Consider the following 27,695-nt stretch of genomic DNA (forward strand, 5'->3'; position numbering starts at 1 on the left):
GAAGTAAGCAATCTCTTGGTTCTAAAAACTTCAACCTCATAGTTAAAACTGGAACTCCATTGAAAGTAAGCATGGTCATATATACCAATTCTAATTTTAAAAAATTAGCTTTCCTTTTGTGACTCTAACTGATCTTAAGAGTGAGAGACATGTCAAAAGACTCTTGCTTTTCCTTTCATTGCTCTCCTCCAGTCCCAGGAAAGCAGAACAGGAAACAGCGTCATGATATCAACCCTGTCCTTTAATATTCTAATTTCTTGAACAGTTCAGGGGTTGTGGAGCTGGAGAGGAAGTTCAAGGTCCTGGATGGCACTTTCCAGGGGCAGGTTGTACAAGTGTCAAAAGGTCTCCGAGTCTGAAACCCAGGAATGCGATTTATCTGGCTTATCTGAGGTTACCTTGTATGAACACAAGGCCAGGGTATGGAAATGTAGGAGAGAAGAAGCATTTCTAAAAGGGATTTTGTGGTCCAGAGAAGTAAACCTAGGTTCTGAGATGGGCGTCTATGTACACAGACAAGATATCACAAAGTAAATTTGGGAAATACAATATGTATACATGAACATATCCCCAGGATGAAGCTGAAGTGTGGCAAGGCCAGAGAATAATGTGAGTACTGAGAAAATCAGACAAGGTTTTATTAGACAGGCCCCTTTCATTATCACTGTCTCTCTGCAGTGTCTGATGCCCATGTCAGAGTGGATCTTAATGACATTATACTCAAGTTTTATTACTCTAGTCCTTGTTCACTCTTCCTTCAGCATCTCAGACCTAAGATTATATAACAACCATATACAGCATTGGTTTGTGCCATTTTAAGTGATTCTGTTAAACTTGAAACATTTATTGAGGGCCTACTGTGTCATTGCATTCGTTTAAAATTAGACACAAGTCATCGCCTTCTAGGAGTATAAACTATAATGGGGAGTTATATCATAAAATAAAAACTCTGATTTAAGATATACTGAGATAAATATTATACTATTTTTTTAAAAAAAGGAAAAGAACTATGGGACCATGGGAATACTAACATTGCTTAAACCTCTATGGTGATTTATAACACATTATTTATATTGTAAAATGGAGCTAGTAGGACCTCACACATCAGGATTCAATGAAATAATACTCAAGTGATTAACACTGTGCATGGACCAAACAATCAATTAATATTGGTTTTTATAATTATTTTTTATGAATTTTTATTTGGAAGGGTTTTTAGAGGTGGCTCTTCTGTTTTTGGAAAGATAAGCAGATTTGGGGGCTTTCTCCTTTGTGTTTCTGTAACCCTTTGTAAATGATTTCATTATAACACTTACCACACTACTGTAATTGTTTGCTTAATTGTCTGTTTCCCCTGATGGAATGTGTGCTCCTGAAGGAGAGGCATCATGCTCTATTTGTTTTCAATCTCCAAAGTTTACCACAGAGCTTGGTACACAGTAAGAGTTTAATAAATGTTAAATGAATGTTATTTAACTTCTGTAATTGTGTGCTGTTTTCATACAGAGGGCCAGAGTGGCATAGGTTGAAATGTGTCTCCAAAGCTTATTGGTGTTGTTTTGCTGTCATCTGTGGCAGTGTTTCAAAGATTCAGATGTGTTTTCACACTTCATTTCACCCTGTGAACAATCTATTCTTTATTAGCTCACCATAAAGAAATAAATTTGGAATGCAGCTGTTCTCCATTAGTCTCCTATACCCCACTCACTGAGGCGGAATCTCTGTGAATTTTGTCCTCACATCAAAGGCAGACAAATCTCTGGAGCCTGATTAGTGCAGGGATAGAGGGCAGGCAGCAGTGTCAGAGAATGGGAGGCATGAGACAGGAGAATCCAGTTCTGTTCCTGGGGAGACACTCTGAAGCCTCATGATTCTTGGCTTAAATGAGAAAGCCAGGCAATTCTATCATACTCATACCATACTGAATACTTACTCATTGGTAAAACTGGAGAAGGTGACAATGCTCATTTCTATAGACTGTTTTAATAAAACAGTACATATAAAAATATTTTGTGAAATATGAAACAGTAGACAACACAATATAATATTAGCTGTTATTACTCTACCTACATATTGGTCCCAGTCAGCTCCTGAAGAAAGTGTCATCACTTGCGAAATTTAAAACTTACTCTGATTATTTTTAAGGTCCACAGCTTTTTTGCTGACACATTATTTTTGAGGTTCTGAGGGCAGAGTGATTGGCCTACTGGTGGCTGTTGCCCTGGTCACAGAAGCATGGCCTCTCTGTGTGCTGTCCCAGGTGCTGTAGGTCACCTGCTGCACAGCAGACTGGTTGGTATTGGTGGCTGAGCTCTCTGGATGCTGTACTGGATAATGATGTGTGCTGGGACTGGAAAAGTGACTTTCTCCCTTTTGAGTTCCACTTTTGTTAGAGGGATTTTGAGGTGGCAGTTCGTGCCCCAATGTGTTGCAGTTTCCTAAAACACTCAGAGTCGAGATCAAAGTACTGGGGACCGATTTAGGTAAACAGAATCTTTCTGGCTCTGAATTCCACTTCCTCTTTTTTGTTCCTGAGACAAGCTGTTTATGTCTGGATCGTTTTCTACTTAAAGATGAATGGTTATGTCCCAAGAATCCCTTCCATCCCATGCCTAACCTTCTCCACCCTCTAAAAAAATTGGAAAGAGACTTTGGTTGGACAGTGTTGACAGTCATACCTAGGTTATATCTGGCTACTTTGCAACTTTTCTCCGGAGTCATTTCAGGAACTGTGTGGTCTTTTGTAAGGCCTGATTTACCAGTTCATCTAACATGTCTTAAACTTCAACACTGGGCTTTACAAAATTGTGGCTAATGGCTGTACACTGGAACATATAAAAATGTGTAAAGATTTCTAATATTTTAAGAAAGTGATGTTGTACATAATGATATTCATCCATACCAAAGGATGTGAAGAAAAGTCATTAGAGAGAAGTCTGTATATTAGAGGAATTGACCAACTCTATACCTTTTGAGAATCTTCAGTGCTGCTTGCCTGACTCTGTATGTATGTACACAAGGAAGGTAAGCAGTGGTTAGGTATGGTTAATCATCTTTATTAATGGCAGACAATCCTAAACAAAATCTCAGGACTTGGTGAAGTTAATGATGAAGCTAATCTCCCTCTGTGAGATCCTGTTGCTTCAAGAACTTGCTAATATGGTCTTTATATTAAGAATATTGCATAACTAACTTCTGATACATATGTATTGATCTTTTCTACTTGCCTTGAATATAAAGTGAAAAGAAGAATTCCATTTCCCACTTCTGTGTCTCCCAGATACATAAAGCATTCTATATAGAGTTTTGCTTACTAGAACCTGACCTGGTGAATAAAGTGTCCTAGAAAAGTATAAAAAGCACCTATTGACATTTTGCTATTGATGGTGTCCTGAACACATTGAAGGTTTCTTAAAAGACCTAAACCTAAGACCATATTCTTATGGGGAGAAAAAAAAATGTTTTCTTGGGATTATGTCATCCTACCCACAATGGTTAGAGGCTATTAGTATTCCAAACTCACTTGTGTTGCTATGTAGAACAGCTGCATCTGCAAATTTGCTGTTTTGGTGACACTGGTCATTTTAATGAACCTGCAGGAAGGAAAAAAAATCATGCCAAATAGAGTACAAACTCTTATACAAAATGTACTTCAGAATTATCAGTTTGACTTTGCCATCTTTGCTTTCAGATGAGAACAACAGCAACCCAAACAATTGAAAAGGTAGATACATTTAAAAAATTGTTTTTCTTTAAGGATTTGTGTCAATCCAACTGTAAAAGTTGTGTAAGGCAATATTAAATGGAGAATTTAGGGTAAATTTTATTTAAGACTGAAGGAAAACACATCTTTGTTAATTACTAATGAATGTGCAATCTATTGGGGACTGATTACCTCTTTGAACATTTTGTAGATCATCCCTTTCTTCTGAGCTTCTAATTAGCTGCCTCTGAGGGGTAGTGACAGTGACTCACACAGTAAAGTTGTTTTAGCATTGAAAGATTATGTCACATTTAGATAAGTGCCATTTGTTATAAGGATAAAAATCACTCGAGATGAATACAACTTGCACATTCCAGTCACAATCTTTTCCGAAACAGTAAAGCTAGCCCCTGAACTGAAATTATGGTGACTTTTCTAAAATGTTCTAGAGGAAAATATATATCCTTTCTTAAAGGCAGCCTTTGCTCTTAGAGAAACACTTTATGGGGTAAAGGACATTGTTCCACATTTGAAAAGTCCTTTTAAATGTTATTAAAAATATATATAGCTGACCACTTAACAAAATTTTTCTACTTCAATTTATGAGTGTTGATATAGTAAAAGAAAATTGTTTAAGGATGCTTCAATATTTGTATATTCAACTTCAGAAGCTTTCTAGTAGGATAATATACCTTCATGCATTTAAATTATGCATTATACATAAAAACTGGGAACGTTCTGAAGATATGGTAAGTGAAATGCCAGCTTCAGCTCTTGGATAATGAGGTCATTGAACAGAGAAGATAATTTGAACAAATTATCTTGACAGTTGAAATGATGCGAATTTGTTTTTTGTGTATGATTCAATCCTTTTCAGGCAGAACAGAAAGTACCTATCAGAGATTTTTAAGAACCTGTCAAATAATTGTAGTGATATGATGTATAAGCCTAAAACTGTGAATCTATTTATTATATATAGTGGACTCGGTTAATGTGGTTAACTAACCAGTAATAGTATTATTTTTCCCTTAAGCAGCATAGGTGCTTTTGAACATATTTGTTTGTAAATATTTTTAATGGTATTTTAGATGTCCAGCTCTACAGCAGTATTGAGCAGTACAATTCAGTAAGTTATTTGGAAAGCATACTACAGGAAGCTAAGCACTGTGGTTAGTAGGTAGGTAGGAAATTTAAGGTTATCAACACAAAGAAAACATACATTTGTCCTAAAGAAATTTGTGATCTTAAATGGGAGATCTACAGCACATCGCAAAAGAGAGTGTGCTATAGAGTACACATAGAGCACAGAGGAAGGGGGATATTATCTGAATTTTTCAGAATACTTTATCTTCCATCTTAATTGAGTTATGCAAGGTTATCCTTTGGGAACAACTTTCATTTCCTTTGATATAATGCTGAGAACATTTTGGGCAGGGAAGAAAATCCCCCCCCAAATGTTCACCTAAAACATCTATTGCTAGCTTTACTGAAGACTTTATTAACTAAACTACCACATCAGCTTTCCATTTTATTTGCCAGTGTAATCAGGTGAATCATGTATTTGCTAAAATCACTGCTTCATAAGTGTTTCATAAGAAAGCACCTAAAATAAGCATGAAACATATATAGTTTTGTACAGTTCCTAAATATACAGTTATCAAAATTCGTTTAACATATTACTGATCTCTTCATTTAATTCTCAAATATTCTTCATATTTCTTCCATCTATAGTCTCTTGACATTAAGTAAAACAAGTTTGAACACCTCCTCTCCGCCCCCGGCTCCTTTTTCTGTATTTTGGTGGCTCCTCGCCAGCATCTGCAGCTCTGTCACAGCTGGGCTGGATTCCCAGCAGGTGTTGATCATAAGCTGACTTGGAATTTTCTCTGAAGTGCTTGGGTTATTAGAATGTGGGCCAAATGGACATCACACACCACGGTGTGGTACAAGTCCTAGTTCTCCATTTGATCTTACTTTGATACGAAGAATAGCTTCAGAGAAACATACAAAAAAGACTCTCCTGAGAAATAGGCACACAGATTGTTCAAGCTGATTCAGTACTAACAACTGTGGTTTAATTTCAGGCTTGCCATATTATCTTTAGTTTATTTGTCTTGATATGTTTTTAATGAAGCCTGAGCTGTTTTACCATGTTATATAATAGAGTTGGTCTTAATTAAGTCACTGAACAGTATTGGTCATATGAGAATAAGATATTTTTCTGATCAAAGATTCATATTTCATTATCATTTTCTGTATTATTATGAACTAGAATTTTCTTTTTAGTATGTCCTTTGTTGTAGTTTTTACAATACTACTGGTTTTTAAATTTTATTTATTTGTAATATTAAGGGCTGAGTAGGCTAAGATGGATGTGGGATTTAGCTAAAATAGTGCTTGGAGAGAAATTATAAAATATCGGTAGATGCTTTATCAGAAAAGATATGAGATATATATATACACACTAGGTAACACAGTTCTTTGCATCATGTTTCATAATTTTAATGACATTTATGAATTAAGAAGTAATATCATATCAAATTTAAAGATGAGGTACTGAGGTTTGAAGAAACTGAATACTTTGCTCAATGTCACTCAGTAAGTGGTAGAAGTATGATTCAGACTCATCAATAACTATTAAAAATGCATTAATAGATATGGCCTAATGATTCAAGAGTCAAATGGCATCAACTTGAAAAAGCAGCATTGGAAATCACTGATTATAATGTTAGGAGAGAAAGCAGATAATATAATTCTGAGGCATGATGCAGAATAGTTTTGATAAACACATCTAATTCATTAATAGTGTGTTATGTTGACATGTTCAAAGCTGTTTCTTGAGGCTTTTCATTTCATATTTCAAAATTGTATTTGTTCTGCTTTCTTGAGACATCACGAGGATTTAGAACACTTACAGTCCCCCATTCTACTTTCCCTATCTTCATCCAGCCAACACATTTATAACTCCAACCACAATTGTTCATAAAATTAATGTATGATGTTTATAATTTTAGGACTATATTCCACCTTTCTGTTCTGCTTTTTTTTTGGTTTTATTTTATTTTCCTATTAAATTTTCCCTTCTATTTTTCTTATGGCTTCCCTTCATTGCAAAAACTTTTTTCCCTGTGTGTTTTCTCTGCTTGGAATATTCCCCCTTCCTTTTCCAACTCTGTCTTCCTACTGTTTTCTACCACCTTATCTATGGCTTCATAGGCATCCTTCATGTCCTGACTTAAATTTCATCTCAGTGAAATTTTCTCTGACAGTCTGCAGTTTCCTAACCCTATTGTTAGCTGTCATTTCACCTCCTTTCTTTTCTCTATTTCTCTTATAACTGTGCTCATTTATACATATGTATATAATGATATACATCCTAGAATCTGGCACATATTTATACCTCAGGAAGCACCAATAAATTGATGAGTGAATGAACAAAGGAATGCATGATTTGAATTGCTTGATACATTCCAAAGAACCATAGAAAGAGTAATACATCAGAATTAAGGTGGAAGAACATTGCAGTTGCACTGGCAGGTAAGAGTGTAATATAATGATTATGATTTGCAATATAACTTGAAAAGCTGACTAAAATTTGTTTCTCAAGAAAATCTGTTTCTTATTCTCTCACTAAAACATATAGTTATCTTTCCCCTGCCCCAGATCTAATGTCTTAAGTCTCTTTAAAGTTGCTGAGGTCTGAGAGAGATAATTTTCTGGCACGCCTGTGGTAAAATATATTGAAGTTAGGCTTTGAGAATTCTCTGAACATCAATATGGTCAAAGCTCTTTGTCAGCTGGGGAGAATTCTTCTTTCCCTCTGAGAAGTGCTTTGGATTCTTTTAGATTTAACTTCAGCCGCAATTTCATTAAGTTCCTCTTCAGCAGTTTCTGGTAAATTGTGCTGAAAATTAGCAAACATTTCAATAATGCAGTCTGGGAGATTCAGTACGTAATTTTAAAAGTATTTTATTTCAATAATAAGGTCTTGGCAATTTTGCTTTTGCTTAGCCATTGTATTCTTTGTTGGTTTTAATTGAACACTGACAAGCTTGATTGCAGGTCGGTTCAGTAAGTCCTAGCAGCAACGGACTGAGTGATTTGGAAAATTATACCACTGGAAATTAGGAAATATAAGAAAGAAGCCATTGTAGAAATCCATTAAAGTCATATAAATTCTAACTGTATTAACTTTTATTGAAATACAGCATAAAAACAAATACATGTAAAAATCATACTGTATAACTCAATGAATTTTAACAGGTAAATACACCTATATAATAACCAGGTTGTTCAAGTAGTAAAACACTACTACTACCCAGGAACCTCTTTCCTGAACTCTTCCAGTCATTATCCCCACCTAATATAGCTACCATTGTGCTTTATATCAAAATAGATTAGTTTGCTCATTTTTGATCTTTGTGTAAAAGGAAATTATAATAAGTACCGTTCTGCTGACTTGTTTCACTCAACATTATGATATTGTGCAATTTATTGCACAATAAATGATGATAGTAGCAATTGCTACAAATTGCTATGATATAGTAGCAATTTATTTTCATTGCTATGTAGTATTTAATTGGATGAATATACCATTATTAATTTAGTCATTCTACAGTTAATGGGCATACAGGCTATTTGGTTATTTCAATTTGGGGAAATTATAAATACTGGCATCAATCTTTTCATATATATCTCTTGCAGCTCACATTAGTCATCTTTAAGAGGAGAATTGCTTCTTAACAGGTTACAAGGACATTCAGTTTTAAGAAATTCTGCCACATAATACTTCCAAAATTATATACTATTGGGTTGGCCAAAAAGTGCCTTTGGTTTTTAAGTAAAAATAAAAGACACATTTTTCATTTTTACTAAGAACTTTATTGAACAATATATTCACTGTTTTGTTCCACTACCTTCTGGCATTTTTCAGGCAACTTCATAATTCCATCTTCCCAAAACTTTTTATCGTTTTGAGCAAAGAACTGTTCCAGGTGCTTTTGCAGTCTTTCAGGGAATTGAAATTTTTCCATTGAGAGAATTTTGTAGAGACAGAAATAAATGGAAATCCAAAGGTGCAATGTCTGCTGAATACAGCAGATGAATCAGAACTTCCCAGCCAAGCTGTAACAGTTTTTGCCTGGTCATCAAAGAAACATGCAGTTTTGCATTATCCTGATGGAAGATTATGCGTTTTCCGTTGACCAATTCTGGATGCTTTTTGTCGACTGCTGCTTTCAGTTGGTCTAATTGGGAGCACTACTTGTTGGAATTAATCGTTTGGTTTTCTGAAAGGAGCTCATAATAGAGGACTCCCTTCCAATCCCACCATGTACACAATATCACCTTCTTTGGATGAAGACCACCTTTGGTGTGGTTGGTGGTGGTTCATTTCGCTTGCCCCACAATCTCTTCTGTTCCACATTATTGTACAGTATCCACTTTTCGTCACCTGTCACAATTTGTTTTAAAACTGGAATGTTTTCATTACATTTAAGTAGAGAATCTCATGTGGAAATACGGTCAAGAAGGTTTTTTTCACTTAATTTATGTGGAACCCAAACATCAAAGTGATTAACATAACCAAGCTGGTGCAAATGATTTTCAACGCTTGGTTTGGATATTTTCAGTATGTTGGCTATCTCCCGCCTGGCATAATGGTGATTGTTCTCAATTAATGTCTCGATTTGATTACTATCAACGTCCACTGATCTACCTGACTGTGGAGCATCGTCCAGCGAGAAATCTCCAGCACAAAACTCCGCAAACCACTTTTGACATGTTTGATCAGTCGCAACACCTTCTCCACACACTGCACAATTTTTTTTTTGGCATTTCAGTTGCGTGTTTACATTTCTTGAAATAATACAGCATAATATGCCAAAAATGTTGCTTTTTTCTTTCATCTTTAATATTAAAATGGCTACACAAAAATTCACCAATTTTGATAAGTCTTTTTTTAAATGCAGCTGTTACGACAGCTGTCACATTGTCATTGTTTTGAATGAAGTTAAAGACAACTACGTGCTTACCAGAGCCATCTAACGGAAAAAACTGAACGAAACTTTTGGCCAACTCAATATTTATTTTTATGCCAGTAGAGCCTGAGAGCTCCAGTTGCTTCACAGCCTTGCTGAGATTTAATAATTTTCATAGTTTTTACTTTTGCCATTTGGGTGCATGGGTAGTTATAACTCATTGTTGTTTAAATTTTGTACTGATAAATTCTTTTATCAGTATTTAAAAATAGGATTGTCTGTCTCTATCTTGTTGGCTTGAGGAGTTCTTTTTATATTCTGTATCTGTGCTGTCTGACTTGGTACACACTAACCACATGTGGCTATTGAGCAATTGAAAATGGCTTCTCTGAACTGAGGTTTCACATTATATTTCAATTGGTCAGTGCTGTTCTTGAAGAAAAATCCTCATCAGCTATATGTTCTACAGCTATTTTCTCCTACTACATGGCTTTCGTTTTCACTCTTAGTGGCTTCTTTTGCTCAACAAAGATCTTTCATTTTAACAAGTCTAGAGTTTCAGTTTTTCCTTGGTGATTATTGCTCTTTGTGCCTGTTTAAAATTTTTTGCCTACTTCAAGAACATAAAAATATTTTGCAATTAATCTTGTGGAGGTTTTATTGTTTTACTTTTTACATTAAATCTATAATCCATCTGAAAATAACTTTTTGTTTTCATGTGATTTAGAAATCAAAATTACTTTCTTTTAAAAATTAATTTTTTTAAGATAATTATAGATTCACATGCAGTTGTAAGAAATAAGACCCTGTGTACATGTAACTCAAACCATTTTCAAAACTAAAGTACAGTATCATAGTCAGGATATTAACAATGATGCAGGTAAGATATAGAACTTTTGTCACACCAAAGGGACCCTCATGTTGCCCTGTTATAGCCATCCCCTGCATGTCTACCTCCATTCTCGTGCTCCTAACTCTTTGCAACCACTAATTAATTCCCCATTTCTATAATTTGTCACTTCAAGATTGTTATATAGATGGAATCGTATAGTATGTAATCTTTGGAATTGGGTATTCTCTCTTAGGAGACTTCTCTGGAGATTCATCCAGGTTGTTTCATGTAATTAAACAGGTTTTTGTGTGAACATAATTTTCAAGCTCAACAGTGCAATTGCCAGGTTTTATGATAGCTGCAGGTTTACTTTTTTAAGAAACACCCAAACTGTTTCAGAGTTTGACATTCTCCCAAAAATGTATGAGTTATCTAGTTTCTCCACATTATCACCAGCATTTAGTGTTATTAGTTCTTATTTTATCCATTTTGATGGGCGTGTAGTGGTACCTCACTGTGATTTTAATTTGCAATTTATTAATTGTTAATGAGTTGACATCTTTTCATGTGCTTCTTGGAAATCTGTATGTCCTCTTTGGTGAAAAGTCTGTTCATGTCTCTGTCCATCTTCTTTTTTTTTTTTTTATTGTTGAGTTTGAGAGCTATTTTTAAGTTCTATATATTTGTTGTATTAGGGTTCCCTAGAATAATAGAATGAATAGAATGTGTATACATATACATATTTGTTTGTTTGTTTGTTTATTTAAAGGAATCATCTCACATGGTTACAGAGGCTAACAAGTCCCAAGATCTGCAGGGTGAGACAAACAGCTGGAGACCCAGGAAAACCAATGCTGTAATTCCAGTCCTAAGGTTAGCAGTTTCTAGATCTGGGAAGAGACAATGTTTCAGCTCAAGCCCAAATGCAGAAATATACAGATGTCCCATATCAAAATCAGTCAAACAGGAGGAATTCTCTCTTACATGGGGAAGGGGTCAGGCTTCTGGTTCTGTTCAAATCTACAACTGATTGAGTGAGGCCACCTTAGGGAAGAAAATTTGCTTTACTCATTCTACCAATTTAATGTTAATCTCATCCAAAAACATTGTCACAGAAACACCCAGAATAATGTTTGACCAAATATCTGGGCACCCCGTGGCTCAATTAAGTTGACATATAAAATTAACTATCACGTTTGCCTTTCATCAGGTATGTGGTTTGTAATAAATGTATACCAGTCTACAGCTTATCTTTTCATTCTCTTAGTAGATGTTTTGATCACAATGTTTCCTCTTAGCATTATGCTATTGGTGTCAAGTCTGTGTTGTATGAGTTCCTTATATTTTGGATATTAGCCCCTTATCAAGTATGTAGTTTGCAAATATATATATATTTCATTGTGCAGGTTGGCTTTTCATTTGGTTGATCATTTCTTTTGCTGTTGAGAAGCTTCTTATTTTGATGTATTTCCACCAGTTTATTTTTATCTTTGTTGCTCTTGATGTTATATCCACAAACTTACTTTCAAAATCAATGTCAAGAAGCTTTTTCTTTATTTTTTTTCTAGGAGTTTTACAGTCTGATTCTTACATTTGAGTATTTAATCCATTTTGAGTTAATTTTTGTGAGTGGTGTAAGGTAGGTGTCCAATATCATTCTTTGCAAGTGAATACCCAGTTTTCCCAATGTCATTTTTTAAAGAGACTATCTTTTCCCCATTAAGTAGTATTGGCTTCCTTGTTAAATATTAGTTGACTGTATAGGTATGCATTTATTTTTAGGCTATCGATTGTGTGCTATTTGTCTATGTGTGTTTTTCTGTCCATACCATACTGTTTATATAACTGTAGCTTTGTAGTATACTTTGAAATCTGGAAGTTTAATGACTCCAGCTTTGTTCTTTTGCAGGATTATATCTGCTATTTTGGGTATTTGCATTTCATAAATTTTAAGATTTATAACTGAACTGTAGTCGATTTACATTATTGGCATTAGTTTCAGGTATACAACATAGTGATTCAGTTTTATTTTTTCAGATTATATTCCATTATAAGTTATTACAAGATATTGGATATAATTCCCTGTGCTATGCAGTAAATCCTTGTTGATTATCTATTTTATGTATAGTAGTTTGTACCTGTTAATCCCATACTCCTAATTTGTCCTTACCACCACCCTTTCACCTTTGGTAACCATGAGTTTGTTTTCTATCTCTGTGAGTATGTTTCTGTTTTGTATATAGATGCATTTTTATTATTTTTAGATTTCACATACAAGTGATACCATATAGTATTTGTCTTTCTCTGACTTATTTCACTAAGCATAATATTCTCCAGGTCCACTCATGTTTATGCAATTGGAAATATTTCCTTCTTTTTATGGCCGGGTAATAGTCCATTGTATATACATACATGTATGTATATGTATATCTCTCCAGAATTTAGTATCTGTAGACTTTTTGATGATACCACTTTGACTGGTGTAAGGTGATACCTCATTGTGGTTTGATTTACATTTCTCTAACAATTAGTAATGTTGAGCATCCTTACATGTGTCTGTTCACCATATGTATGTCTTCTTTAGAAAAATATCTATTTAGGTCTTCTGCAGATTTTTTGATTGGGTTGTTTGGTTTTTGGATATTAAGTTTTAAGAGCCATTTGTATATTTTAAATGTTAACCCCTTGTTGGTCACAAATATTTTCTCCCCTTCCTTGGGTTGTCTTTTCAATTTGTTGATGGTTCCCTTGGCTGTACAAAAAACAAATTAACTTTGATTAGGCCACTTTTGTTTATTTTGATTTTATTTCTTTTGTCTTGGGAGACTGAGCTAAGAAAATATTGCTACAATTTATGTCAAAGAGTGGTTCACGAATGTTCACTTCTAGGAATTTTATGTTGTCACATTTTTACATTTAAGTCTTTAAACTAGTTCAAGCTTATTTTTGTATATGGTGTGAGAGAATATTCTAACTTCACTGATTTACATGTAGCTGTCCAGCTTTCCCAACACTAGTTTTTGAAGAGACTGTCTTTCCTTGATTGTATATTCTTGTCTCCTTTGTCATAGATAAATTGGCCATAGGTGCATGGGTTTATATCTTGGCTCCCTATTCTAGTCCAATAATCTATATGTTTGTTTTTGTGCCAGTGCTGTTTTGATTACTGTAAATTTGTAGTACAGGCTGAAATCTTGGAGGGTTATATCTCCAGGTTTGTTTCTTTGTTCTCATAATTGTTTTGGCAGTTCTGGGCCTTTTATGGTTCCATATAAATTTTAGGATTATTTGTTCTAGTTCTGCAGAAAATGTCATGGGTATTTGATAAGGATTGCATTAAATCTGTAGATTGCCTTGAATAGTATGGCCATTTTAACAATATTATTTTTTCCATTCCAAAAGCATGAAGTATCTTTCCATTTCTTTGAATCATTTTCAATTTTCTTTATCAATATTTTATGGTTTTCAGCATATTGGTCTTTTACTTTCTTGCTTAGGTTTATTCCTAGGCATTTTATTTTATATTTCGATAAACAGGATTTTTTTTTTTACTTTCTCTTTCTGATATTTGATTATTAGTGTAAAGAAACACAGCATATTTCTGTGTATTCATCTTGTATCTTGCTGAATTCATTTATTAGTTCTAATAGTTTTTGTGTGGAGATTTTAGGGTTCTCTACATAGAGTATCATGTCATCTGCAAATAGTGACAGTTTTCCCTCTTCCCTTCCAATCTGGATAACTTTTATTTCTTTTTCTTGTCTGATTGCTGTGATTAAGACTTTTAACACTATATTGAATAGAAGAAGTGAGAGTGGGCATCCTTGTCTTCTTTCTGATTTTATCAGGAAGGCTTACATCTTTTCACTGTTGAGTATTATGTTGTCCATGGTTTTGTCATAAATCACTTTTATTATGTTGGGATTTGTTCCCTCTATTCCCACTTTAGTGAGAGTTTTTTTTTTTTTATCATGAATGAATGTTGAATCTTGTAAATTGCTTTTTCTGTGGTTTTTGTCTTTCCATTTTAATTTTGTTTTTAAATATGGTGTATCATATTGATTGATTTGTGTATGTTGAAACATCCTTGTGACCCTGGAATGACTACAACTTCATCATGGTGCATGATCATTTTTATGTCTTGTTGGATTTGGTTTGCTAACACTTTGTTAAGGATTTTTGCATCCATATTCATCAAATATACTGAGCTGTAATTTTATTTTTTGTTGTTGTATCTTTGCTTAGTTTTGGTATCAGGGTGATTGTGTCTTCATAAAATGAATTTGGGAGTGTTCCCTTCTCTTCAATTTTTTGGAATAATTTGAGAATGATAAGTATACTTTTTTTGTATGTTTGATAGACTAGCTCAGTGAAGCAATCTGGACCTGGACTTCTGTTTGCAGGGAGTTTTTGTTTTTGTTTTCAGATTCTATTTCACTTCTAGTGTTAAATTTGTTCAAATTATCTGTTTCTTCTTGACTTAGTCTTGGCAGGTGATATGTTTCTAGGAACTTGTCCATTTCTTCTTGGTTGTCTATGTTTTGGGCATATAACTATTGGTATTCACATACGGTTTTTTTTGTATTTCTGTGGCATTGATTTTTATTTCTTCTCTTTCATTTCTTATTTTGTTTATTTGGGTCCTCTCCCTTTTCTTCTTGGTAAGCCTGGCTAGAGGTTTGTCTATTTTGTTTATCTTTTCCAAAAAACAGCCCTTGGTTTTGTTGATCTTTACTATTTGTTTTACCTCCACTGTATTTCCTCTCTGATCTTCGTTATTTTCTTCCTTCTGCTGTCTTTGAGTTTTGTTTGTTCTTTTTCTAATTCTTTTAGATAGTAGGTTAGGTTATTAATTTGTGAGTTTTCTTGTTTCTTGAGGAATGTCTGTATCACTATGAACATCCTGCTTAGAACAGCTTTTGCTGCATCCCATAGATTTTGTAGAGTTGTGTTTTCATTTTCATTTCTCTAGAGGTATTTTCTGATTTATTATTTGATTTTTATCATTGACCCATTGGTTTTTTTAGTAACATGTTGTTTAGTCTCCAAATGTTTATTCTTTTCTCATCTTTCCTTCTATAGTTGACTTCTAGTTTCATTCTGTTGTGGTCAGAAAAAATGCTTGAAATAATTTCTATCCTCTTATATTTGTTGAGGCTTATTTTGTGACCTAGTATGTTCTCTAACTTAGAGAATGTTTCATAGCACTTAATAAGAATGTGTAATTTTTTTGTTTTTTGATGTATTGCCTGTAGATATCAATTAAGTCCAACTGGTCTAATATGTCATTTAGGACATCCGTTGCCTTATTGATTTTCTGTCTGGATGATCTGTCCATTGATGTCAGTGAAGTGTTAAGTCTCCTCTACTTTCACTGTATTATTGTCAATTTCTCCCATTATGTCTATTTGTTTTATATATTTAGGTGCTCCTCTATTGAGTGTGTATACATTAATGAGCTTAATATCCTCTTCTTGTATTGGTAGTTTTATCATTATATACTGTCCTTCTTTGTCCTTATTTATAGCCTTTGTCTTAAAGTCTATTTTATCTGATATGAGTATTGCTACTCCCGTTTCTTGCCATTTCCAGATGCATGAAATATCTTTTGTAATCTCCTCAGTTTTGGTCTATATGTGTCTTTCACCCTGAAATGAGTTTCTTCCTGGCAGCATATTCCAGGTTCTTATTTAATTATTCATATATATGTACTTATAGCCATTTTCATACTTGTTTTCTGGTTGTTTTTGTAGTGTTTTAAAATTTCTTCTTCTTTTTGTTTTTCCCATCTGTGATTTGATGATTTTCTTTTGTAGTGTGCTTGAGTTCTTTCATTTATGTTTTTGTGAATCTATTGTTTGTTTTTTATTTGTGGTTACCATGGAGTTCACATATGTTGACCCATAACTATATCTACTTGTTTTAAGCTGATAATCATTCAAGTTCAAACATATACTAAAAGATGTACAATTTTATACTCCCCTCCCCCACATTTTGTGATTTTGATGTCCTATTTTACATCTTCATCCCTTTTTTTTCCCTCTTTATTGTGGTTCTAATTGATTTTCCATTTTTTAATTTTTTAAAAAAATTACATATTGGCTTATTTTTGTGATCTCCAATCCTTACTATACATTTACCTTTTTTATTGTGATTTTCCCTTTTCTACAGATTCTTGGTTCTTTTCTATTTGTAGAAGACCCTTCAATATTTCTTTTATGATAGGTTTAATATTGCTGAATTCTTTCAGTTTTTACTTATCTCATAAATTCTTTTTCTCTCCTTCTATTCTAAATGATAATATTGCTGGGAAAGTATCCAAATTGCAGGTTTTTCCCTTTCAGGACCTTGAATATATCATGCCACTTTCTTATGGCCTGCAACATTTCCACAGAGTAATCAGCTGATAACCTTATGGGGTTCCTTTGTAACTGACTAGTTTTCTTTTTTCTTTCATCCTTTAGATATCTCTCTTTATCTTTCATTTCTGCTATTTTAATTATGATATATCTTTGTGTGGGTCTGTTTGGATTCATCTTGTTTGGGACCCTCTGTGCTTCCTGTACCTGGATATCTGTTTCCTCCTTTAGGTTTGGGAAGTTTTCAGCCATAATTTCTTCAAATATTTTTTGGATCCCCTTCTCTCTCTCTTCTCCTTCTGGAACCCCTGTTATGCATAGGTTTTCATGTTTTATATTATCCTGTAAATCTTGTATGTTTTTTTTTTTTTTTTTTTTTTTTTTTTTTTTTTTTTTTTTTTTTTGCATTTGTCTGCTATTCTGATTGGGTGATTTCCATTATTCTATCTTCCAGACCACTTATTCATTCATTCTTTTCATTCTTCTGTGTCATTTAGTCAGCTATTCATTGCTTCTAGATTGCTTTTTAGCTCAGCAATTAATTAAATTATATCTTTTGGATGTGTTCATCTTTATAGGTTCTAGTTTCTTGTTTAGTCAGCTGCATTTCTATCTATAATATTTCTTAATTCCTTTAGCAATTTTATTACCACTTTTTTGAACTTTGGGTCTCGTAGGCTGGTGAGCTCTGTTTTATTATTTGTTCTTTCAGGGGATTTCTCTTGATCTTTTAACTGGGAGCAGTTCCTTTATTTTACTTAATTTTCTCTGTCTCTGTGAATTTAGGAGGAACAGTTATCTACTTTGGTCTTAAAGGACTGTTTTCATGTGGGAGAAACTCTGTGTAGACTGTGTGTATCTGTCTTTTGTACAAGGGCAGGTTTTGATATGGATGCCAGCTATTTTCCTCAGGGAGTGCTGGCCTTTATCCCCTTGATATGTTATGTGGTTTGTACTGGAGGATCTATAGTGTGTGCAGGGTGTGTGTGAGGGGACTTTCTCTCTGCTGTGTGGCTGTTGCCACTCTGTTGGTGGGTCTGCTCCCCAGTTATTGGAACAGAAGTCCTGAGGGTCAGGCTTAACCCTGCCCAATAAGAGGTGATTGATGAAGCAGTGAAGCCTGTGCACTTACAGAGTACCTATGTGCCACCTTTGCAGGCCTCTGTGGCTCTGCTCACATGCAGGCCAAGTTTGTGACCCTTCTTCTATGTGTTCATTCCGGATCTAGTGCAAGATCATGATGCTGAGTAGGCTGGGACTGGGAGTCAGAGAGTTGTAGCCTTAGGAATTAAGGTGGCTGTACTGATGCCAGAGATCTGGGCTGCCCCTGTGGCAGTCTTCTCCCAGAACTTGTCTATCCCAGAACCAGTGCTAAGCTGTCATGTGGTGTATGCAGGGCTGGGATGCTCTCACTGGGAAATGAACTGCTCTGTGCTCCTGTGGCCACTGGAGCCTGCACTGACAGTGGCTGCCACTGCCCAACCTGGACCACAACCCAGGCCCCCTAAGCAATCTGTACATAGCTAGATCAAGTCCTCTTCCAGCCTCAGTTGGCCCAGATCTCATACCAAATCATAGTGTGGAGTGAACAGGGCCAGGGTGTTTTCCCTGTTTGGTGGGGAGTTTGACCAGGAGGCAGCTGCCATTGCAAGTTTCTTTCCACTCTGATTATTGATAAGCCAGCATGTGTGCACTCCTTGCCAGTAAAATGTAGGCTTCTCCAGCCCTTCTGTCTGTCCCAGCAGCCAAAGGGGCTTGTCTCCCCCATGCAGAACCCCAGAAGCAGGATGCCCAGATTGTGGTTCAACCTGCTTACTCCCCAGGGCAACGTTCTGCCCATGTGGTCCTTCTCTTCCTTTCAGATTCCTCAGAGGGATGCAGTTCCTGACCCAATTCCTTTTTCCTGTCCTACCCTGTTACATGGAGATCTTTCTTGCAGGTTTTAAATATAGTTCTTCTATTTCCAGTTAGATTTCCATGCTAATTGTTCCCCATGTAGATGTATTTTTGATATGTTTGTGAGGGGATTTGATTTCCATGTCCTCCTGCTCCACCATTTTGATCACCATACTAGGATTGTTTCTATATGTCTGTAAAAAATGCCATTGGAACCTTGATAGGAATTGCATTGAACCTATAGATGGCTTTGGGTAGTATGGATATTTTAACAATATTAAGTCTTCAAATCCATTAACATGGGATATTTTCCATTTATTTGTGTTTCTTCAAATTCTTATAATTTTCAGCATACAGATGTTTCTGTTACTTTGTTAAATTTATTTCTAAGGGTTTTCTTATTTTTGATGCTATTGTATTGTTTTCTTTATTTCTTTTTCAGATAATTTACTGTTAGTTTATAGAAGCACAACTGATTTTTGTATCTTGCAACTTCCTGAGTTTGTTGATTCGTTCCAACAGGTGTTGTGAATTTTGTTTTATGTTTTTTGTTTTCTTTTGTATGTGTGTGGAGTCCACAGGATTTTTAGTATATATGATCATGGCATTTGCAAACAGAGACAATTTTACTTCTTTCTTTTCAATTTGCATGCTTTTTTATTTCTTTTTTCCTGCTTAATTGGTCTGGCTAGGACTGTCAGTACTATGTTGAATAGGAGTGGTGAGGGGGGAATTCTTGTGTTGTTACTGATCTTAGAAGAAAAAATCTAATTGAAAACCATTGAATATGATGTTAGTTGTGTGCTTGTGATATATGGCCTTTATTATGTTGAGATACTTTTCTTCTGTATCTAATTTGTTGAGACTTTCTACCATAAATATTTATTAAATTTTGTCAAATACTTTGTACCCAATGAGATAATCATGATTTTTAATTTTAAAATCATAGTTGTAAGTAAATTACACAATACTATTACAATATTAGAGAATATGACTTTGATATATTTTTACCATTACCTGGGAGTTTTACACATTTATATGTTTTTATGGTATTAATTATTGTCCTTATATTTCTGCTTGTTTTGTAAAGCAGATCTAGTGCAATGAACTCCATCAGATTTTATTTGCTCAGGAATATTTTTATCTCTCATTTCTTCAGGACAGCTTGGACTGGTATAGAATTCTTGATTGACAGGTTTTATCTTTCAGTATTTTGAATATGTCACCCCACTCTCTCCTTGCCTACAAAGTTTCTGCTGAGAACTTTACTCAGTCTTATGGGAGTTCACTCATATATAACAAGTTGCTTTTCTCTTAATATATTCAAAATTCTTTTCATCTTTGATTTTTGATAATTTATTTATAATGTGTTTCAGTGTAACCCTTTTAAGGTTCAACCTCTTTGGGATCCTTTTGGCCTCATGAACCTGGATGTTCATTTCTCTCTCTAAGTTTGAGAAGTTTTCAGCCATTATTGCTTTAAATACACTTACAACTTTTTCTTGTATGTGATTTCTATAATACTTATATTGATTTTGTTGTTGTTGTCATTACTGTTTTGTTTTGTTTTTGATGGTGTGCTATATATCCAGTAGGTTTTCGTTACTTTTTCATTGTTTTTTCTTAATTCTCCTCTGGATAATTTCAAATGAACTCCCTTCTAGTTCATTTATTCTTTACTTGGTTTAGCTGAGTTTTTTTTTTAAATTGAAGCTCTCTATTGAATTCTTTTTCTTTCTTTCTTTCTTTCTTTCTTTTTCTTTCTTTCTTTCCTTCCTTCTTTCTTTCTTTCTTTCTTTCTTTCTTTCTTTCTTTCTTTCTTTCTTTCTTTCTTTCTTTCTTCTCTCCACCTGTCTTTCTTTTTTTTTTTTTTTGATGGTTGATATTTCTTTGACTTTCTTATTTTGTTCATGTATTACTTTCCTAATTTCATTTAGTTGTCTGTGTTCTTGTAGTTCACCAAACTTCATTAAGAGGGTTATTCTGAGAATATTATTATTAAGAAAATTCTTTTTAGTTCATAGATTTCCATTTCTTTAAAGTCAGTTAATATAGCTTTATTAGTTTCCTTTTTTGATGTCATGTTAACGAGACTCATTGTGATTTTTGATTCTTTGACTCAAGTTCTCCTCTTTCTTTCTTTACAGTTTGCTTTGGCAGGGAAAGACAGTTCATCTTGGGATACTGGAATGGTCATCAGGTAGCATCCATATTCAAGTGGGACTTGCTTTCAGGGTCTCTAGTTGGGTGAGATCATTTTCCATGCTCTGTGTTTTAAGGGGAGGGGACATGAAGTTTCCTAGGCTCCATATTCAAGCAAGGTCCCTGGGTGGGCTCTATGATCAGTCAGGGATGCAGGCTTTGTTCCATGGCCAGATGGGGCCACTAGTTGGTGTCTACAATCACTTTTTTTTCAGCAAGATCGCAGGTTGTGTTTCCTGGCAGGGTGGTGCTACTTGTTGAATTCCATGATTAGGCAGAGCTATAGGATATACTCCTAAATCTACTTGTTTGGGAGGTGTTTCAAGTTGTGCTCTTCTACTCAGTGGTTGGCTGAAGTCTGTGTTCATAGAAGGTCACAGGCAGGACATTGCAGTTGGACAAGAACTCAGGCTGTGCCCTGAAATCAGGCAGAATTACAGGCTGTACCACAAAGTTGAGTGGGACTACAAGGTAAGGTTCATCATAAGGTAAGCTTCTGGCTGTTTTGAATTGCGGACAATGTCACTAAACATTCTCGCTGGTTGGGAGGGACATCTCATTGTATCCTGCAGTTGTGTGGGCCTAGAGACTGTGCACCATGGTTAGATGGGGTTGCTGTCTTGGTTTTCTCATCAGGTAGGGCCACGGTTTACGCCCAGAAATTGGGCAGAGTCACTTACTGGACTCCGTTCCTGGAAAAGACCACAGGCTGTGTTCAGCTATTAGGCAGGGCTGTGGGCTATACTTTAAAAAAAATTTTTTTAAGTCTTTATTGGAGTATAACTGCCTTACAATTGTGTGTTAATTTCTGCTGTATAACAAAGTGAATCAGCTATATGCATACGTATATCCCCATATACCTTTCTTCTGCGCCTCCCTCCCACCCTCCTTATCCCACCATTCTAGGTGGTCACAAAGCACCAAGTTGATCTCCCTGTGCTATGCAGCTGCTTCTCACAAGTTACCTATTTTACATTTGGTAGTGTATATATGTCATTGTTACACTATTCCTTCCCCCTCCCCATGTCCTCAAGTCCTTTCCCTACATCTGTGTCTTTATTACTCTCGCATCCCTAGGTTCATCACAACATTTTTTTTTTTTTGGATTCCATATATATGTGTTAGCATATGGCATTTGTTTTTCTCTTTCTGACTTACTTCACTCTGTATGACAGACTAGGTCCATGCACCTCACAACAAATAAATCAATTTCATTTCGTTTTATGGCTCAGTAATATTCCATTGTATATATGTGTGACATTTACTTTATCCATTCATCTGCCAGAGGACACTTAGGTTGCTTCCATGTCCTGGCCATTGAAAATAGAGCTGTAATGAACATTGTGGCACCAGACTCTTTTTGAATTATGGTTTTCTCAGGGTATATGCCTGGTAGTGGGATTGCTGGGTCATATGGTAGTTCTATTTTTGGATATTAAGGAACCTCCATACTGTTCTCCACAGTGGCTGTATCAATTTACATTTCCACCAACAGTGGAAGAGAGTTCCCTTTTCTCCACACCCTCTCCAACATTTACTGTTTGTAGATTTTTTGATGATGGCCATTCTGACCAGTATGAGGTGATACCTCATTGTAGTTTTGATATGATTTCTAATGATTACTGATGTTGAGCATATTTTCATGTGTTTGTTGGCAATCTGTATATGTTCTTTGGAGAAATATCTGTTTAGGTCTTCTGCACATTTTTGGATTGGGTTGGGTTTTCTTTGATATTCAGCTGCATGAGTTGCTTGTATGTTTTGGAGATTACTCCTATGTCAGTTGCTTCCTTTGCAAATATTTTCTCCCATTCTGAGTGTTGTCTTGTCATCTTGTTTAGGGTTTCATTTGCTGTAGAAAAGCTTTTTAGTTTCATTAGGTGTCATTTGTTTATTTTTGTTTTTATCTCCATTTCTCTAGGAGGTGGGTCAAAAAGGATTTTGCTGTGATTTATGTCATAGAATGTTCTGCCTATGTTTTCCTCTAAGAGTTTTATAGTGTCTGCCCTTACATTTAGGTCTTTAATACATTTTGAGATTCTCTTTGTCTATGGTGTTAGCAGAGTTCTAATTTCATTCTTTTACACGTAGCTGTCCAGTTTTTCCAGCACCACTTATTGAAGAGGATGTTTTTCCTATATTGTTTATTCTTGCCTCCTTTATCAAAAATAAGGTGATCATATGTGCATGGGTTTATCTCTGGGTTTTCTATCTTGTTCCATTGATCTATATGTCTGTTTTTGTGATAGTACCATACTCTCTTGATTACTGTAGCTTTGTAGTACAGTCTAGTGTCTGTGATCCTGATTCCTCCTGCTCCGTTTTTTTCCCTCAAGATTGTTTTGGCTATTTGGGGTCTTTTGTGTTTCCATACAAATTGTGAAATTGTTTGTTCTAGTTCTGTGAAAAATGTCATTGGTAGTGTGATAGGGATTGCATTGAATCTGTAGATTGCTTTGGGTAGTATAGTCATTTTCACAATGTTGATTCTTCCAATCCAAGGACATGGTATATCTCTCCATCTGTTTGTATCGCCTATGATTTCTTTCACCATTGTCTTATAGTTTTCTGCATACAGTTCTTTTGTCTCCTTATGTAAGTTTATTCCTAGGTATTTTATTCTTTTTGTTGCAATGGTAATTGGGAGTGTTTCCTTAATTTCTCTTTCAGATTTTTCATCATTACTGTATAGAAATGCAAGAGATTTCTGGGCATTAATTTTGTATCCTTCTACTTTACCAAATACATTGATTAGCTGTAGTAGTTTTCTGATAGCATCTTTAGGATTCTTTATGTATAGTATCATGTCATCTGCAAACACTGACAGTTTTACTTGTTCTTTTCCAATTTGGATTCCTTTTATTTCTTTTTATTCTCTGATTGTCCTGGCTAGGACTTCCAAAACTATGTTGAATAATAGTGGTGTAAGTGGACTTCTTTGTCTTGTTCCTGATCTTAGAGGAAATGCTTTCAGTTTTTCATCATTGAGAGTGAGGTTTGCTGTGGGTTTGTCATATATGGCTTTTATTATGTTGAGGTAGGTTCCCTCTATGTCTACTTTCTGGAAGGTTTTTATCATAAATGGATGTTGAATTTTGTTGAAATTTTTTTCTGCATCTATTGAGATTATCATATGGTCTTCCTCCTTCAATTTGTTAGTATGGTTTATCGCATTGATTGATTTGCATATATTGAAGAATCCTTTCATTCCTGGGATAAAACCCACTTGATCACAGTGTATGATCCTTTTAAAGTGCTGTTGGATTCTGTTTGCTAGTATTTTGCTGAGGTTTTTTGCATCTATGTTCCTCAGTGATATTGTTCTGTAGTTTTCTTTTTTTGTGACAACTTTGGTTTGGTACCAGGGTGAAGGTGGCCTCGTAGAAAAAGTTTGGGAGTGTTCCTCCCTCTGCTATACTTTGGAAGAGTTTGAGAAGGATAGGTGTTAGCTCTTCTCTAAATGTTTGATAGAATTCACCTGTGATGCTATCTGGCTCTGGGCTTTTGTTTGTTGGAAGATTTTTAATCAGAGTTTCAATTTCAGTGCTTGTGATTGGTCTGTTTATATTTTCTATTTCTTCTTGGTTCAGTCTTGTAAGCTTGTGCTTATCTAAGAATTTGTCCATTTCTTCCAGGTTGTCCATTTTATTGGCATATAGTTTCTTGTAGTAATCTCTCATGATCTTTTGTATTTCTGCAGTGTCAGTTGTTACTTCTCCTTTTTCATTTCTAATTCTATTAATTTTGAGTCTTTTTCCTTTTATTGTTGATGAGTCTGGCTAATGGTTTATCAATTTTGTTTATCTTCTCAAAGAACCAGCTTTTAGTTTTATTGATCTTTGCAATTGTTACCTTTATTTCTTTTTCATTTATTTATGATCTGATCTTTAAGATTTCTTTCTTTCTGCTAACTTTGGGGTTTTTTGTTCATCTTTCTCTAATTGCTTTAGGTGTAAGTTTAGTTTGTTTATTTGAGATGTTTCTTTTTTCTTGAGGTAGGATTGTATTGCTGTAACCTTCCCTCTTAGAACTGCTTTTGCTGCATCCCATATGTTGTGGGTCATCCTGTTTTCATTGTCATATGTTTCTAAGTATTGTTTGAGTTCCTCTTTGATTTCTTCAGTGATCTCTTGGTTATTTAGTAGCATGTTGTTTAGCCTCCATGTGTTTGTGTCTTTTACATTTTTTTCCCTGTAATTGATATCTAGTCTCATAGTGCTGTGGTTGAAGAACATAACTGATACAATTTCAATTTTCTTAAATTTACCAAGGCTTGATTTGTGAACCAAGAAATGGTCTATCCCCAAGAATGTTCCATGAGCATTTGAGAAGAAAGTGTATTCTGTGGTTTCTTGGATTGAATGTCCTATAAACATCAGTTAAGTCCGTCTTGTTTAATGTATCATTTAAAGTTTGTGTTTCCGTATTTATTTTCATTTTGGATGACCTTTCCATTGGTGAAAGTGGGGTGTTAAAGTTTCCTACTATTTTTGTGTTACTGTCGATTTCCTCTTTTATGGCTGTTAGCATTTGCCTTATGCATTTAGGTGCTCCTATGTTTGGTGTATAAATATTTACAATTGTTATACCTTCTTCTTGGATTGATCCCTTTATCATTATGTAGTGTTCTTCTTTGTCTCTTGTAATAGTCTTTATTTTAAAGTTTATTTTTCCTGATATGAGAATTGCTACTTCAAACTTCTTTTGATTTCCATTTGCATGGAATGTCTTTTTCCATGCCTTCACTTTCAGTCTGTATGTGTCCCTAGGTCTGAAGTGGGTCTCTTCTAGACAGCATAGATACAGGTCTTGTTTTTGTGTCCATTCTGCCAGTCTATGTCTTTTGGTTGGAGCATTTAGTCCATTTACATTTAAGTTAATTATCAATATGTATGTTCCTATAACCATTTTCTTGTTTTGGGTTTGTTATTGTAGGTCTTTTCCTTCTCTTGTGTTTCCTGCCTTGAGAAATTCCTTTAGCATTTGTTGTAAAGCTGGTTGGTGGTGCTGAATTCTCTTAGTTTTTTCTTGTCTCTAAAGGTTTTAATTTCTCCATCGAATCTGAATTAGATCCTTGCTGGGTAGAGTAATCTTGCTTGTAGTTTTTTATCTTTCATCACTTTAAATATTACCTACCACTTCCTTCTGGTTTACAGAGTTTCTGCTGAAAAATCAGCTATTAACCTTATGGGGGTTCCCTTGTATGATATTTGTTGTTTTTCCCTTGCTGCTTTTAATATTTGTTCTTTGTATTTAATTTTTGATAGTTTAATTAATATGTGTCATGGCATGTTTCTCTTTTGGTTTATCCTGTATGGTACTCTCTGTGCTTCCTGGACTTGATTGACTATTTCCTTCCCCAGGTTAGGGAAGTTTTCGATTATTGTCTCTTCAAATATTTTCTCAGGCCCTTCCTTTTTCTCTTCTTCTTCTGGGATCCCTCTAATTTGAATATGGCTTCATTGAATATTGTCCTAGAAGTCTCTTAGACTGTCTTCAATTCTTTTCATCCTTTTTTCTGATCCCTGGAAGTTATTTCCACCAGTTTATCATCCAACCCACTTATCCGTTTTTCTGCCTCGGTTATTCTCCTATTGATTCCTTCTAGAGTATTTTTAATTTTAGTAATTGCATTGTTTATCACTGTTTGTTTTCTCTTTAGTTCTTCCAGATCCTTGTTAAATATTTCTTGTATTTTCTCTATTTTCTTACTGAGATTTTGAGTTATCTTTACTATCATTACTGTGAATACTTTTTCACGTAAGTTGCCTATTTTGTCTTCATTTATTTGGTCTTTTAGGTTTTTACCTTGCTCCTTGTAACATTTTTTTTGTCATTTCATTTATTTATTTTTTTGATGGGTGATGCTGTATTCCTGTCTTACTGGTGTTTGTCCTGATACATCCACACTGGAGTTTTCAGGCAGTTGGATACAGCTGGGTCCTGGTGTTGAGATGAGGACTTCCAGGAAGACTCACTCTGATTAATATTCCCTGGGGTTTGTGGTTCTCTTTTAGTCCAGTGGTTTGGACTCGGAGCTCCCCCCATAGGTGATTGGGCCAAACCTGTGGCCTGGGAACCAAGATCCCACAAGCTTCATGGCCTGGTAAAAATAATAATAATAATAAAGAAAGGAAAAAAGCAGCAGTACAGTATCAAAGAATAAAAAGCCAAATAGAATTAGAAAGGTAAAAATATATTAGGAAAAATAAAACTGTAATTGAAAGAATTGAAACAAGGTAAAATAAAACCTCAACAGAAAAAAAAAATGGGGTGGTGGTGGTGGAAGTAAGCCAAAAGGAGTTAACAATAACAAAGTATAAAGAATAAAATAAAATTAGAAAAATAAATGATTTATTAGGAAAAGTAAATATATAAAATAGTCAACAACAACAAATCAACAAGGTAAAATAGAACTCCAATATAAAAGAGGGAAAAAAATAAAAAGCCTTGCCTATTGGCGAAGAGTTTAGGTGGGGGTGGAACTTAGGCAGGGGTGGGTTTAGCGTGGGGTGGGACCTAGGCGTGTGGGTAGGGTGACATTTGAGTGTACGGTGGGGCCTAGTCTCAGGACCCATATAGCCGGAAAAGGCCCTGGGATAGGGGCTTAGTCAGGGAAACGTTCAAGCATGGGGCAGGGACTGTGTTTAGGACCTGCACGGAAGGGGAGAGGAAGCATGCCCAAAGGAGTGCCTCCTGAGTGTGGAGTTCTGGAGTTTGGAGGT

General features: G+C 35.0%; 1 long non-coding RNA gene across 1 annotated transcript in view; it reads left to right on the top strand.

Moving 5' to 3' along the window:
* LOC118883545 overlaps positions 1–27,695 on the top strand; it is a 126,552-nt gene that overhangs the window by 2,761 nt on the left and 96,096 nt on the right. Inside the window, exon 2 of the long non-coding RNA XR_005017043.1 lies at positions 11,283–11,386. This is a non-coding gene — a long non-coding RNA (uncharacterized LOC118883545). The remainder of the gene's footprint in view (positions 1–11,282; positions 11,387–27,695) is intronic.

Source organism: Balaenoptera musculus, chromosome 17 (genome assembly GCF_009873245.2).
Source record: "Balaenoptera musculus isolate JJ_BM4_2016_0621 chromosome 17, mBalMus1.pri.v3, whole genome shotgun sequence".
Lineage (NCBI taxonomy): Eukaryota > Metazoa > Chordata > Mammalia > Artiodactyla > Balaenopteridae > Balaenoptera > Balaenoptera musculus.